The sequence below is a fragment of the Castor canadensis genome, chromosome 2 (genome assembly GCF_047511655.1).
Source record: "Castor canadensis chromosome 2, mCasCan1.hap1v2, whole genome shotgun sequence".
Classification (NCBI taxonomy): Eukaryota; Metazoa; Chordata; class Mammalia; order Rodentia; family Castoridae; genus Castor; species Castor canadensis.
The window spans coordinates 101,254,803-101,269,652 of NC_133387.1; the positions used below are offsets into that span (position 1 = coordinate 101,254,803).

The 14,850-nt window shown below is 36.3% G+C and overlaps 1 protein-coding gene across 14 annotated transcripts in view; it reads left to right on the top strand.

Moving 5' to 3' along the window:
* Hecw1 (HECT, C2 and WW domain containing E3 ubiquitin protein ligase 1) overlaps positions 1 to 14,850 on the top strand; it is a 419,560-nt gene that overhangs the window by 207,491 nt on the left and 197,219 nt on the right. The gene's annotated exons all lie outside the window — the stretch shown is intronic.

Here is a 14,850-nt window from a genome sequence, read left to right on the forward strand (position 1 = left end):
TATTTATACACAATGGAATTTTATGCAGCCATGAAGAAGAATGAAATCTTATCATTCTCAAGTAAATGGATGGAACTGGAGAACATCATCCTGAGCGAGGTTAGCCAAGCTCAGAAGACCAATAATCGTATGTTTTCCCTCATATGTGGACTTTAGATCAAGGGCATAACAGCAAGGGGATTGGACTTTGGTCACATGATAAAGTGAGAACACACAAGGGAGGTATGAGGATAGGTAAGACACCCAAAAAACATGATAGTATTAGATGTCCTCAATGCAAAGGAACTAATGCAGAAACTTTAAAGTGACAGAAGCCAATAGGAGAAGAGGACCAGGAACTAGAGAAAAGGTCAGTTCGAGGAGAATCAACTTAGAATGTAACACATATGTACATGAAAGCAATGCGAGGAATCTCCCTGTATACCTATCCTCATCTCAACTAGCAAAAGCCCTTGTTCCTTATTATTGTTTATACTCTCTCTTCAACAAAATTAGCGATAAGGGCAGAACAGTTTCTGCCTGGAAGCGAAGGGGTAGGTGGGAAGAGGAGGGGGAAGAGGAGGGGGAAGGGGAAGGGTGTAGAGTAGGGGGGAGAAATGACCCAAATATTGTATGCACATATGAATAAATAAAAGAAAAAAAGGTGTAAGCCTGAGTTCAACCCCACTACTGCTTAAAAAAAAAAAAAGGTGGCAGTCCTTTGATCCACAGTGGGAATTTGACCAATCAGTTTTGTAACTCCTCCCCTTCCCAGTGGGGATAGGAAGTAGATCTTAGAAGAACAATGGAAAAGCAGGGGAGAGAGTTTTCTCTTTTCCTACATTATTCCCAATGTATACTTCTCTGTTTTGACTTACTGAGTCTCTCAGGAAAATCTATGACTATGTATAGCTGCAGTTGTTCTTGGTGAGGTCACTCCATAGGTGCCTTCTCAGACACTTGTCACGGCTCCTGAGCATCTTATCTATGTTGGGCCAGTTCAAAGGTTATTCCAAGGGCTTTCTGACATCAGCTTAGATAGGACTATAGTTAACTGCAAGGCCATTTAAAAATGAAACTACATTGTACACACTAACTTTGGACAACCAAGTAAGAGTTCAGAATCAAAATAATAAAAGGAAAATGCAAAAACTCCTTCTAAAATCACTAATCCAAGCTTCCCTGCTTCACGTATTCCAGTTTGCAAAATTTCTAGAGTTAATATGTGTGTTCGACTGCTTTCTATTACTATAATAAATACTTGAGATAATCAACCTATTAAGAGAAAAGGTTATTTTGGCTCCCTGTCCTGGAGGTTCTAGTTCATGATAGATTATCCCCATTGCTTTGTGCCTGTACCATGACTGTACATCATAGCAGGAGCACGTGGAAGAGAAAAACTACTCACTTCATGACCAGGTGGTAAAGGAGAAAGAAACAAGAAATGGATGGGGCCCTATTGTTCCCTTCACGGATACACCTACTATGACTAAAGACCTCCTATATTCCATCTTTTAAAAGTTTCTAGTACTTCCCAAGTCTAAATACATGAGCCTTTGGGGGACCCAAAATATATCAATATGGTACCAACGTTGCAAATTCCCCCAACTGTGCTCTCCAAAGTTTAGACACAAAACCCTCATTCATTGCAGCAGACTATAACCTATACCCTGCTTTCCTGTTTCCAAGGAAACCAGAGTTTGCAGAACCCAGTCCGTTTTTATACCTACAGCACTATTTGCCAGCTATATTGCCTGAGAGAAGAAAGAGACAAAAAGCAGAAAGGAAAAAGAAAAAAAGACATCTTTGTTTCAGCTTCACTGGAATGAACATTGGCAATGTCTGTGAGCTTAAAACAGAAACCACAGAACTCACCATATAAGGGAAGAATAAGGTCATTATCCACCCCATATCCTTGGGGGAAAATGCAGTTATGAATGTGTACCATCTACCAGAGAATGGGATATGAAACACTCCTATCCTCATAAAATGTCTAGAAATTTGACCTATAGACTCACCCATTTCTTGAGAATTCTATTATATTTTAAACTCAATATGCCTGAAGAAAGGGGGCTTATTTTATAGTGCAGATCTTCTATAAGCCAGAATGTGGATTTCTAGTGAAAATTAAATCTTTCATTTTAGCTAACCACCTCGCAATGGAGAAGATAAGTATTTAAAAATATTGGCAGGTATGATGACCCATGTCTGTAATCCCAGCACCTTGGAGGCTGAGGCAGGAAGATCATGAGTTCAGGGGCAGTCTGGGCTTTATAGAAAGACCCATCTCAAAGAAAAACAAGAAAAACAAATTTTAAAAAATTTTAAAAAACAGACAATAACAGATGAGTAGGTTATGTCAACACTTTAAAAAATCAGTAATAGAAGGGAAAGGCAAAAAGAATATGAGGACATGGAAAAATAGTAGTCAAAATAATCCAAAATTAGGCTTCGTCCTTTCTACTGACTTAATTTTAGGCAGCTCCCAAATTGGAGGAAAAATATGTGTCAGGTAACTCAATATTAAAAATGAACATAAAAACATTGGAACCAGTTAATTAGAAGTCTGGACACTTGGCACTGAAGGAGTGGCCACGGGGACCTTATAACCTCACTGCTGTGGATTTAATGTTTGTGTGCCCCCCCACCAACTCGGATGTAGAAACCCTAACTCCAGTGGTAACAGTGATAATTTGAGGTGTATTTGAGGTGGAACCTTTAAAAGCCTGTGATTTCTGCTATCTAGAGGGTAAGGAAATAGTCAGCATTGGGATATTTGTGTCTGATTTAGGACTGTTCTCCATTTTTTTTTCTTTTTCTTTCTTTTTTTAGTTCTGGGAACTAAATTAAACCCAGGACCTCATGAGAAAGTACTCCAACACTTTTGTTTGTATCTTGTTTCTGAGATAGGGCGTTACTAGCTTTGCCAAGATTAGTCTTGAATGTGTGATTCTCCTGCCTCTGCCTCCCAAGTACCTGGGATTCTAGGTAAGCGCTTCTGTCACCTCTCTGACCTACACACTTCCACGCAAGACAGTTCTTAGTCATATAATATATAACCATCCTCTAGTCTACCCAGAAAAAGATGTGTTTGAGAGCCCCAGAGTGAAATGTCCAAATCATTCAATTGGCCTGTACAACATGCTAGGGAAAGGCAAGTACTGTTCTCAGATTGTATGGGACGGTTTGCATAATTCATTCCTCATCTTTGTTTCCCACAGCCTGACCTTAATCTGGTACATCACAGCATCAGTGTCTATAGAAACTCTTCCTGGATGGCTTTCCATTGCAGCCTCAGACATGCTTTTCCCAAGGGGCAACAATTCTCACAAATTCTAGACTTACAAATACTATTTTTTTCTTGAAATCTCGCACCTTCTTTTTGAGAGAAGTTGCTTGCCACAAAAGCTGCTTTTTCAGTGCCAGCAGGGTAGAGGGACCCAGCATCCAGCTACTGTGTCCTAGGTCTGAATCAACTATGACAGGGGAAAGCAACTGCCTGATCAATATGCAGTGTATCAGATGGCTTGGCATCATTATTTGTGCTTTGATTTACCATGCTCTAAGTACCAGGGATCCAAAACTGGTAGATGAGCTTTCCTGAGGTCAGGAGCAACAGACTTAAATATTCCTTTCCAGAAAGATTCCTTTTTCAGAAGACCATTTAGTCTTACCTGCAGCTGACTGCATCAAATAGATGAGTAAGTTTAATAGTGTCTCTGAAAGTTCAAGGTACAGTTGGTCAGGGCAGAGGAGACTCACTCTGACATGAAAAGGGAAACTGAGGGATGGAGAAGCCTTTTCCACTGGTGTGGGTTCCTGTTGCTCCTTGCCAGGGAAGCTTATCACTCTCTGTACCTGTCAAGCATCTTGTTGTGCAGCTTATTCCTAAGATGAAAACACGGTTCTCAGTGTTACTCACCTCCAGAACAGGCAGTCCCATCGGCTTGTGTGTCAGTGCCCCTGAAATTAACACCACATAAACCCTGTTGAATAAGGTCACAGTAATGCTGGTGATTACAATTCAGAAATGACACCTGTATTGTACTACCACCTGGAAGACCTGTGTGTGGTCAAGGACAAAACCAGGTAGCCCAAGGAATTGTCACAACCCTCTCAACCTCCAGAATAGTCATAGGTTTGAGCTCTACCCTTCTTCACCATGAACTCTGTTTATCTGTTAAATCTTTTGAAGAAGCCACCTGATTCCATTCACGATTCTCCCTTTGATAAAGTTTTAGAAGCAAGACTCAAAATTCTCTCCCTGACAATAAACCCTTCATTTGAAAGGTCACATTGAAATTTATTCTCCTCTACACACACACACACACACACACACACACACAAATACACAAACATATACACACACACACAAACGCTGCCATTCATACCTTCATACCTTTATCCCAATATATTCTTGTACTTCTGAGCAGCACTAACTTGGAAAAAGTTAGTTAATATCTAAGAAACGTAGATACTTCCCAGAAAGACATCTGGAACACCTCCAGCAGGTCAAGAACTGGCTGAAGACATTAGTAATCAACATAAGATGTGAGGAAAAGTCACCATCTGGTTCTTCTCCCTCCATGCCAGTAGCTGTTCTTCCTTCTGTCTTCTGAGCACTTCAATACGATGGAGTCTCTCAGTTCTAACATGTTCTAGTTTATGTGTTTGTCTCAGTTCCAGAAAAGTCAGTATTCTATCATTTGACCATCCAAGACACTTTTCCTATACTTGGACCGAAATGCACGGGCCTCCTACAAGTAATCCAGGATTAAACACTTCTCTGACATAGAAGGCACTAGGACTATGATAGTGTTACTGACATTCCTGTCTCTGGCTTTGGAGAAGCTCTCAGGATCCCCTTTTCCTGCCTGAAGCCAAGGAGAGGTTTAGAGAGAACTCAGCTGTTTGCATCCAGCTGAGGATAGAGGACAATAGTGTTAGTGGCTCTGTGATTTCCCTTTCCATTTCTCATACTTGTTACTTGTGCCTTAAATATCCTTCACTAGGGATTTTTTATTTTAATACTCTTTTCAAAGACCCAACTTTTGGTTTTCTTGATCTTCTATATGTTTTCTTCCTGTTTAATTACTTTCTGTTCTTATTTCTATTTTGGATTATTTCCTTCTTCCTACTTTCCGTGGTTGTTCTTTTATTTTGTTGTTCTTTTCCTAATTTCTCAAGATTGCTGCTTAGCTCATTGGGTTTCAGCATTCTTCTCTAATGTATGCAACAAGAGTGCAGATTTTCCTCTAAGCAGTTTTTATTTTGCTTTATTTTGGTGAAATTCTTAGTTGAAGCACAACATACACATAGAAAAGTACACAAATTTAAATGCAGAGCTTATGAATTTTCAGAAAGGGAATTTTTCCATGTAAACAGCACCCAAATCAAGAAACAGAGCTTCATCCCAGTTTAACCCATTCTGTCTCTTCATCCTTCTCACACATCTGCGTTTCTGTCTGAGATCAGTCTCCTGAAAAGAGAGCTCCAGTGCTTGTGCCTTTCAGTGAAGCCTATGGATGATAAATCCTCTTGGTTTCTGTTTGTCTGAAAACATCATTACTTCACATATAGAAATTTAAGTTAGTTATTATACTCATTAAGACTTAGAAACATCATTTCTCTCTCTTCTGAAAAGTCAACGATCTTTTTATCATTCTTTTGAAGATAATGTATTTCCCTAAGGTGCTTTCAATAGCTTTTTTTCATCTTTGATTTTAGAAGTTTAATCATAGTGTATTTAGAAGTGATTTTTGCCTTTATCCTGAAGCTTCCTCAAAAGTTGCCTTTATGCCATTCTCTGAATGTCCAGTTACATAGGCCATTCAACTGTGTCCATATGTCCTTTTGGACCTCTTTTGCATTTTCCACACTGGTTTTTCCTCTTACTTCATTAATCTGTACATTTTCTATTGACTCATCTTCTACTGAATAACTCTTTTTCTGCCCTGTCTGATCTGCTGCCAATCACATACCAAGTCCTTGATTTCAGCTATTCTGTTTTTTTGGTAATTAAATTCTCATTTGATTCTTTTCTATTGGTTCTAAATTTCTGTTCAAGTCAACACTTACCCATTTTCTGTATGTATAAATTATAGTTTCTTTAAAAGTTTTTGCCTGATGACTTCAAAATCCTGTGTCCATTTTCTTTCTTGTTTTCAGTCATTTGATTCTGTCTGTTGCTATACTTGGTAATTTCCTATCAATTGCCACATATTGGGTGTGAAATATTACAGGTAATGTAGATAATGGCATCTTCCCCCAAACAAGGTATATTAGTTTTTCATTACTATAGCAAGATACCTGAGACAGGCTAACTCTCTAAAGAAAAAAAATTATTTGGCTCACAGTTTTAAAGGCTGAAAGTCTATGATCAGTCATCCCCAATAGTTTAATGTCTTGTGAGGGCTTACAAGCATCATGGTGGGAATGCATTCAGGAGTGAGAGACCACAACCCAAAGCAAGAAACTGGAGAATAACTGGTGTCTGGCAATCTATTGTGAGGATATTCCCCCAATTGACCTAAGGATGTCTCACCAGGCCTCATCTTATAAATGTTCCATACCATCTACAAATACCAACATTATGGGGATAAAGCCTCCAACACATGAACCTTTGGAGGACATGCTTAAACCATATCCATACCATAGCAGAGAGTTTGCTGCTTTCTCAGCTATGTAGTAGAGGTACTAACAGCCTAAGTCTAATAAGAGGGTGAGCCAAATGAGGTGTAGTCCAGGTTTGGTAAGTCTCAGTCTCACTCTGGCTCACCCATATCCATAGGGACTCCTCTCTAGGGCTTTCAGAGGAAACTGAGGGCTTTTTCAGGTGCCCCCTCCTTGCCAGATCCCCTCAATATCAGGAGCTGAAAAAATTTGCTTCTACTTTTCAGATATTTTCATGATTAGATCTTTAGTCTTTTTCCCTCAAAACATCAGGATTTGACAGGTGTCTATGGGAAAATCAGCTAGTTGTCATAGTGGCCCACATAGTCGACTCCTAGGGAAAGGGACTGGAAGTTATGAGCTCAAACCCTTTCCAGAATTTCTAGACCTTATCATTTCCACTGCTTTACAGAGACTTTAAACATTTTGTTTTAAAATTAGCTTATCTAGTTAGCGAATGAAACATTAATTTGCTACAATTGCTCTATCCTAGCAGCAAGAGAAAGTCTAATTATCTTTTAACTCCAGTTATAATGACCCCAGAGATCAGAAACTGTCTGAGGGCTAGGGAGGGGTGACAGCAATCAGCACTGAAATAGGAAACAAAATACATTTATTAGATTGTTTTTGAGTTGGGACTGGCCCTCTGGCACCTGAAATAAATATTTTCCATAAATTAAAGTCCCATTGTCATTTCACATAATGTTTTATTTTGAACACATTTGCCATATTAACATCACTAGCACAGGAGATTAATCAAATAACATACAGTTCTTCATGTAAAAAAGGGAACTTTTCACAATTATTTCAAAAAAGAAGCTGAATTAATCCATCTTTCATTCAAATAAACAGATAACTCATGATTAGCTATTAATTATAACTATCAGATGGCAATTTTTGTAAGTTAGACAAATATGAAATACACAAAGATGTAATCATCTCTGGTTATTCAATAATTGTCACTTAATTTTCAGTTATTTTGTAATTTAATTTAATGTAATTTAAATTTAACATGGTCAGGCCCTACATCAGCATTCTAAATCAAAAACTTTCAGAAGTACAAATCCAAGATGATATTGTTACCAAATTTTGACAAATCTATATATTATATAACACAGTAAGACTATTTTTATGACATCCATATATTACTTTAATAATAATTTTATTACAAAAATATTATTTGAGTAATAAATGATAGTAGAACAAGATTTTGGTTGTTGTCATTGCTGTTGCTTTGGTCAAATTAATATGGTCTTAAAATATATTAGTTTCTTCTTTTGAATGAGTTCTTAGATATGAGCTGCTAAAATTAAATGTGGTGTAAGAGGTAATTATTCTTCATTCTGGTGTGGTTCAAACCCTAGCCCCATGTAAGAGAAGCTTTAGAATTATACATTAATGAGGCCTGACAGATAATGTCAGTTTTAAATTAAAATAAAATTTCCAATGCTAAATTTTTACATTAGTAGTGGAATTTCCAAGATTACATGTTGTGTTAGCTTTCCATTACTATATCAAATACCAGAGGCAATCAACTTATAAGGAGGAAAGGTTTATCGTGGCTCACAATTGCAGAGGTTTTCATTTATGATCACCTGACCCAGTTTGTGTTTGTAGAAAGGCAGTGCATCATGGCAGGAGCACATGGGAGAGCAACCAGCTCACCTCATAGTGGCCAAGAAATTAAAGAGAGAGGAAGAGAAGAGGCTCAAGTCCCACTATCTTCTTCAAGAGGGCACCCCACCCAGTGATCTAACTTCCTTCTCAGTGGCTGCCCCCCCATTTAAAGTTTCCACCACCTTCCATTTTTGCCAAGATTGGGACCAAGCCTTTAACACTCAGGCCTTTGGGGGACAATTAAGATCCAATCTATAGCTGATGCCTTGTTAACAGACCTTAATTCCATTTATTGCCATTTATTTGGAAGCCCTTCAACCCTTCCTTTTTGTTTAATCAGAAGTCACAGCAGTTCTCTAAGCTGCTTATTTCTTAAAATCCACTTAATTTATATTTTTATTAAAAATACAGATGAATATATTGTGTGTAGGATAGACTGAAAGGACTTAAGGTTTTATACAAGGTTATTTCTCCAAAAGTGCTGCTCCTGTTATTTCCTCTTGCTGAAACTAAATATCTTTTACATTTAATTTAATTTATATCTTATTTTTCCATTGCTTCCTGATTTTTTTATATCACCCTTTCTATTAACTCCTTCTAGATAACTATTGAGGCTGACTCTTCAAAAGGGATTATGGCTTCTGGAGTTAAAATTGCTTTTCATGGATTTTGAGGATGTGGATTATATCTCCCTCACTTTATTTTGTTAATGAAATATTGGTAGATTGATGCTTTCTTCCTAAAGAATGTTACTGCATAGATAATTATAATTTAATTCTTTCTGCACAGATAAGTGACTTTCCAATGGAAGGCACCTCTCCACTGTGTTGACTGATGCCTTTCTGATTCACCAATTCTGAGCTCATGTTGGTTCATAGGAGCTGAGTATTTCTGCCTTGCAGATACTGTAACATGTAGGTGGGTAAAAACCTTCTCATGAACGTTCATCATGCTGGCAACCTTTGCAATGTCCAGGCAGCAGTTTGAGAAAATCATGTTATTCTAAATGATTACTTTTATTGACATCACAATTCTATGCTGAAAGTATCTTCTTTCATCACTTTAAAGTTCTCATTCTTTTGTCTTCCATTTTTTGGTTTATGTTGTAAAATCATCTGTCAGTTTATCCTTTATCTAGCTCTTCCCTTCATTATCTAATGATGCTCTGTCTTTCTCTTCTTTTTCAGTTTTACTGTGATGTCTTGCTGTTTTGTTCTTTTTTGATTCATAGGAATTTTTAATCTATACCTTGATGTCTTTCATTACTTTTGGAGAAGTTTTATATTTAGTAACATAGTCTCTCTTCTCTCCTTTTAGATTCTAGTTGCACGTGTTTTAGATCAGCTAGTATTCAGGTGCTTCTTACTCTCTCTTCTATATCTTCCATTCTTTTTCTCAGTGTGCTTCATTCTGGACTTTTTTGACCTATGTTCCAGTTACCTAAATTTTCTTCTTGTCTTCTGTTAATCCTATCCATTCAGTTCTGTATCTCAAAATTATAGCTTTTTCCAAAGATTTTTGTGTTCAAAATTTGTTGCTTCTTTTTACAAACTTCATTCTTTGCTGATATTTCAACCTTGCCTTTTATTTATTTATTTATTTTTGTCTGTTTGGTAAAACCTAATCCTATGACTCCAGTATCTGGAAGCTCTTTGCCTCTGCTTACATTGCTCATTGTTGCTCTGTTATTTATTTATTTTTTTACATTGTTTTGTCTTTGCATCTCCCTCATCAATTTTAATAGAGAACTACATGTTGTAGGTGAAAATTTGAAGAAATGATTTGAGGCTTAAGATGATGTTATTTTCCTCCTAAGGTAGTCACATTTCCTTCTGACCTGTTTCTAAAAATGTAGAATAACCTCAATTGAATTTTAACACTTGAGATAATTTAAAAGGTTAGGGATGGTATACTTGCAAATAGTAAATCCATTCAGCTATTCAGATCATGCGGGATTTGCCAAAGTCCTTCTCTTTGGCAGGCCTGGATTCTTAAATCTTATCATTAGCTCTGCAAGACTACCAAAGGCTCATTTCAGCTTCCCAGCCTCTCAGAAGCTTCTTTTTTTCTTCTTTTTCTTTTTTTCAAATCAACACAGGCATCCTTGGGGAAACAAAAGCTTGGGCTCACTTTTGAGTTTTATCTTCTGAATCTTGACCTCATTATTTTATTTTCCACTGCCTTGTCAGGTCTCTGATGCCTTCAGACTAAGGTTTCCAGATTTAGGTGGAAAATTATAAGATATTTACTTAAATTTGAATTTAAGATAAGCAAAGAACAATATTTTTAATATAAGTATATCTCATGTTTTAATTGTGACATACTTACTCTAAAATTTTATTCCCTATTTATCTGAAACTCCATTTTAACTGTGTGTCCTATATTTTATCTGGCAACCCTATTTCAAGCAGATTTATTTCTGTATTTTTCCAGCTTTTCTTCTCAGTGTGCCCTAAATTACCGGGTGCTTCATGCCTGGAAGTGGAAGTTCATTTTTGCTAGCTGACCAATAAAATTTTTTTAATTAAATTTTTTGACAAATGATCAAATAAAGAGTTAACATATTTGCTTAAGTCCTTGGTCTACCATGAACTAATATGTCAATATGTGTGACCACGAATAAATAGCCTTACATTTTAGTCTCATTTTCCTTCAAAATAAAATAGGATTTATATATGACACATATTAAGGCTTGATTATTTTTCAAGTATTGCACTAAACACATAAAAAGAAAGGTTAATAATGACTGCATGTACTTCTTAAGGTTCTTGCGAGGATCAAATTAGGAAATAGTATGAATGGTCTGATGAACATTAAATGTAAACTAATCAATTTAAGTCACAACTTTAAATTTAGTTGAACATTTTGCTTACTCCAGGTCTACTATTATCATTGCACACTGATATATCAAATGCAGTAGCTGGTCTGATAATCCCTCAAGAGCATAACAAAAGGGGGAGCAATTTTCATATTTAAGTGATATTATAACTGAAATGAATCAATTTGTGCTTCCTGAATGCATGCCCCCAGATAAGAACTACAGTTATAAAATACATATTAATAACTTTAGCTTTGCTTCACTTTGTGAGGGAGCTGGTCACTTCCATTCATACTGAAAACAAATCATGTGCCAAGAACAAGTAACTAAAATATTTTAAGAGATCCATTTGGAGGCTACCACTTACCTATATGGAATTATTACATCAGTCTTCCTCTGGAAACGCAAGAGCTACACCCTTTGAGGAGTAGAGCCTAGGCTGATTTCAACACAGCATTCATTCTTTGGTTGGAAACCCTCATGTAGGACATCTCTAAATAACTATCCAAGTCAGCTCTATTGATTACATCTAAGGCAACTTAGGTTTTGCCCACTTCACATGAACTCTGTTTTACATATTGTTCAGATTGTGATGGATAACAATAGTACAAGACACAATATCTACAAAGTGGGCAATAGCGTGCCATTCTACATTAAGATTAAGGCTCAGTAAGTTAAGTAACTCACACCAGCAAGAATTGGTCTCACATATTCTGTGTCACAGTACTCTTTCCTTAGGTCACTTGTCCCTTCCTAAGCTTCTGTAATTCTCTCTCTCTGTGTAAGGGAAACTATTACAATGAACAATTATATGAAAATATTGTAAATGGATGCCTTGTGCTTTGAAGATATTTTTGAATTGTTATTATTTTAACCTGAAGAGAAAAGAAAGATGGAACTGGTCTTCTTAGACAAAGTATCTGAAATAACAGCCGATACCCCTCTAATATTTCCTGGCCTTTGAACCTTGGTATTTTTCTCAGATAGAACAATAATAGTCAACCATGTAAATTTTTTTACACTTGAACAATTCCAAAAGTCATGTAATATTAGGCCATAAAAAACGTGTTCTCTATGAAGAATTAGTATCTACCAGAACACTATATCTGCTCCTGGCTTAATAATAATTAGTGGAGTCAATCAAATGAAACCACGTGCTGCTTAACAACTGGAATATGTTTTGAAAAATGTGTTGTTAGGTGATTTCATCATGTAAAATTCATAGATTGTATATACAAAAATGAAAATGGCAATCTAACTTGGTGATATAATCTTATGGGACCACCTTTGCATATGCAGTCCATAATTGACCTGTACATCATTATGTGTACATGACTGCAATTTTTTAGTCATTTTTCCACAGATATTAGTACCAAGTCCCTCTCCCAGAAAAAACTGATTGTAATATCAATTTAAATAGTTAAAAACTGAGTTAGTTGAACAGTTTAAAAAGTGAGACCATATGGCCCCTAAATGTTGATTTCCCTAACAACTGTAGACAAAGTAACTTCTATATTAAACAGCACTAATTCATTGTGATTCACTGCTTTATTCAGGGTCCCTCCATGATCCTGCCTATTAGGAACCTGCTTCTTGGGCTAAGACAGTTTTGGATCTGGGTATGAAGATAAAACATGAGGACAATTAGGAAATGATTTGGAGAATATTTATGGAACTAAGTTATTAGATTGTCCACTGAGAGCTTGAAAAGGCAATCTAAAGATATGCAAAAAAACTATAGGGAAAGAGTGGCTCTGTAAGGAAACTGAAAGTACTGACAGATCTAAAGACTGTATCCACTAAAAGGGAGATGGTGAGCTTACAGGCACCATTTTAGGCAGTGGGAAGCCTTAACAACTACAACCTAATGATTAAAAAATTTCAAATAGCTAATTAGAATTTGATGGAAAATGTTTAATCTTACTAGTAATCAAATAAATGAAATGAAAATTATAATAAGATTCTATTTTAAGCTTATTTCATTGATAATGCTCCACTAAAAAGGGTTCTATGTGATGGTCAGAATCTGACTTTACGTTTTTTGTTGGAAGTACAAAGTGCTGTTTGGAAAGCAATTTGGCCATAGGAAGGGTGAATTCTTAAAATATTCATATTTTCTAACCAAAGGAAGAATGTTGCAATATTCATATCTTCTACATCAGGGAAGCTTTCTGTATCAATTAGGTTTAACTTCAGCCATAAAAATCCCAAAATAACAGCAAAATGTTATGTGCAAAGGAGGGTTCAAAACATGTCTTAGCTGGACATTTTCATTCCAAATAAAATTGAGATTTTATTGTTAAGCTTGAAAAAAATGATCTTTGCTATAGATTTGTCACATATACAACAAATGCTGGAGAGGATGTGGGGAAAAAGGAACTCTCATACACTGCTGGTGGGAATGTAAGCTAGTACAACCACTATGGAAAACACTATGGAGGCTTCTTAAAAAACTAAACAAGAATCTGCCATATGATCCAGCAATCCCACTCCTAAGGATATACCCAAAGGAATGTGACTCAAGTTATCACAAAAGCACCTGCACATCCGTGTTTATTGCAGCACTATTCACAATAGCCAAGCCATAGAAGCAACCAAATGTCCCACAACCAACTAATGAATCAAAAAAATGTATTTATACATATTGGAATTTTACTCAGCCACAAAGAAGAATGAAATTTTATCATTCTCAAGTAAATGGATAGAACTAGAGAACATCATCTTAAGCAAAGTTACCCAGGCTCAGAAGACCAAAAATCATATGTTCTCCCTCATATGCAGATTATAGACTCAAAACAAATGCAGTAATATTATTGGACATGGGTCACACATTAAGGGGAGAATGCACATGGGAGGAATAAGGAAAGGGAAGGAAACCTAAAACTTCAATGTGGTTGATGTGCTACCAGTTGAGGAGTGATTAAAGTAATCTTAAATTGGTAGAGGTCACTATGGGAAGGGGACCAGAAAGTAGCGAAGAGGTCTGGTAGAGATGAACCAATGTGGGTTGCAATACACAAGTGCATGGAAGCAACGCTAGGAATCTTTCTATATAGCTATCGTCAACCCAAACTAGCAAAAACAATACGTCTTTCTTATAATCTCTTACGTTTTCTCTTCAACAAAATTGGAGAAGAAGAGGGCAAAACAGGTTATGCCTGAGAGTAGGGGGTTGGGGAGGTGAGGGGTTGGTGGCGGAGATGGCACAAACAATGTATATACATCTAAGTAAATGTAAAAACAATAAAATAAAAGGAGAAAAAAAAGAAAATGAAAATGAGTGTTTGGTAGGTAACCAGGAATTTTTGCTTCATTATCCAAGGGAACAGATTTGAACTCAAAAATAATTTGCAAAAAATCATCGATTTTTAGGAAAAAACTCAAATTTCCAAAGGTAGGGGAATATTTATACATTATAAATCTATTTAACAGTCCCACAAAACAAGGAATGTTATCTAAAATGTTTTAAATAATAGTTGACTATGCTTAAGAATGTTAATTTAGAGACATTGAAATGCATTACTATACAAAGTGTATCCTTCCAAATATTCAGAAACTCATAGAAGATTTTTATTTCATTTATAGTTTTCTCCTTTTTCTGTAATGACCAATTTTAAATATATGCTAAGAAAATTTGGGGCATTATTTTTAAACTATATGATTGAAACAAACCCCAGATTTGAGAAACAGAATCTCAAATTGAAGAGTTCTCATGTTGCTCCAAACAAAATTAATATAATGGCCCAAGATGTAGCCTGTTAAAG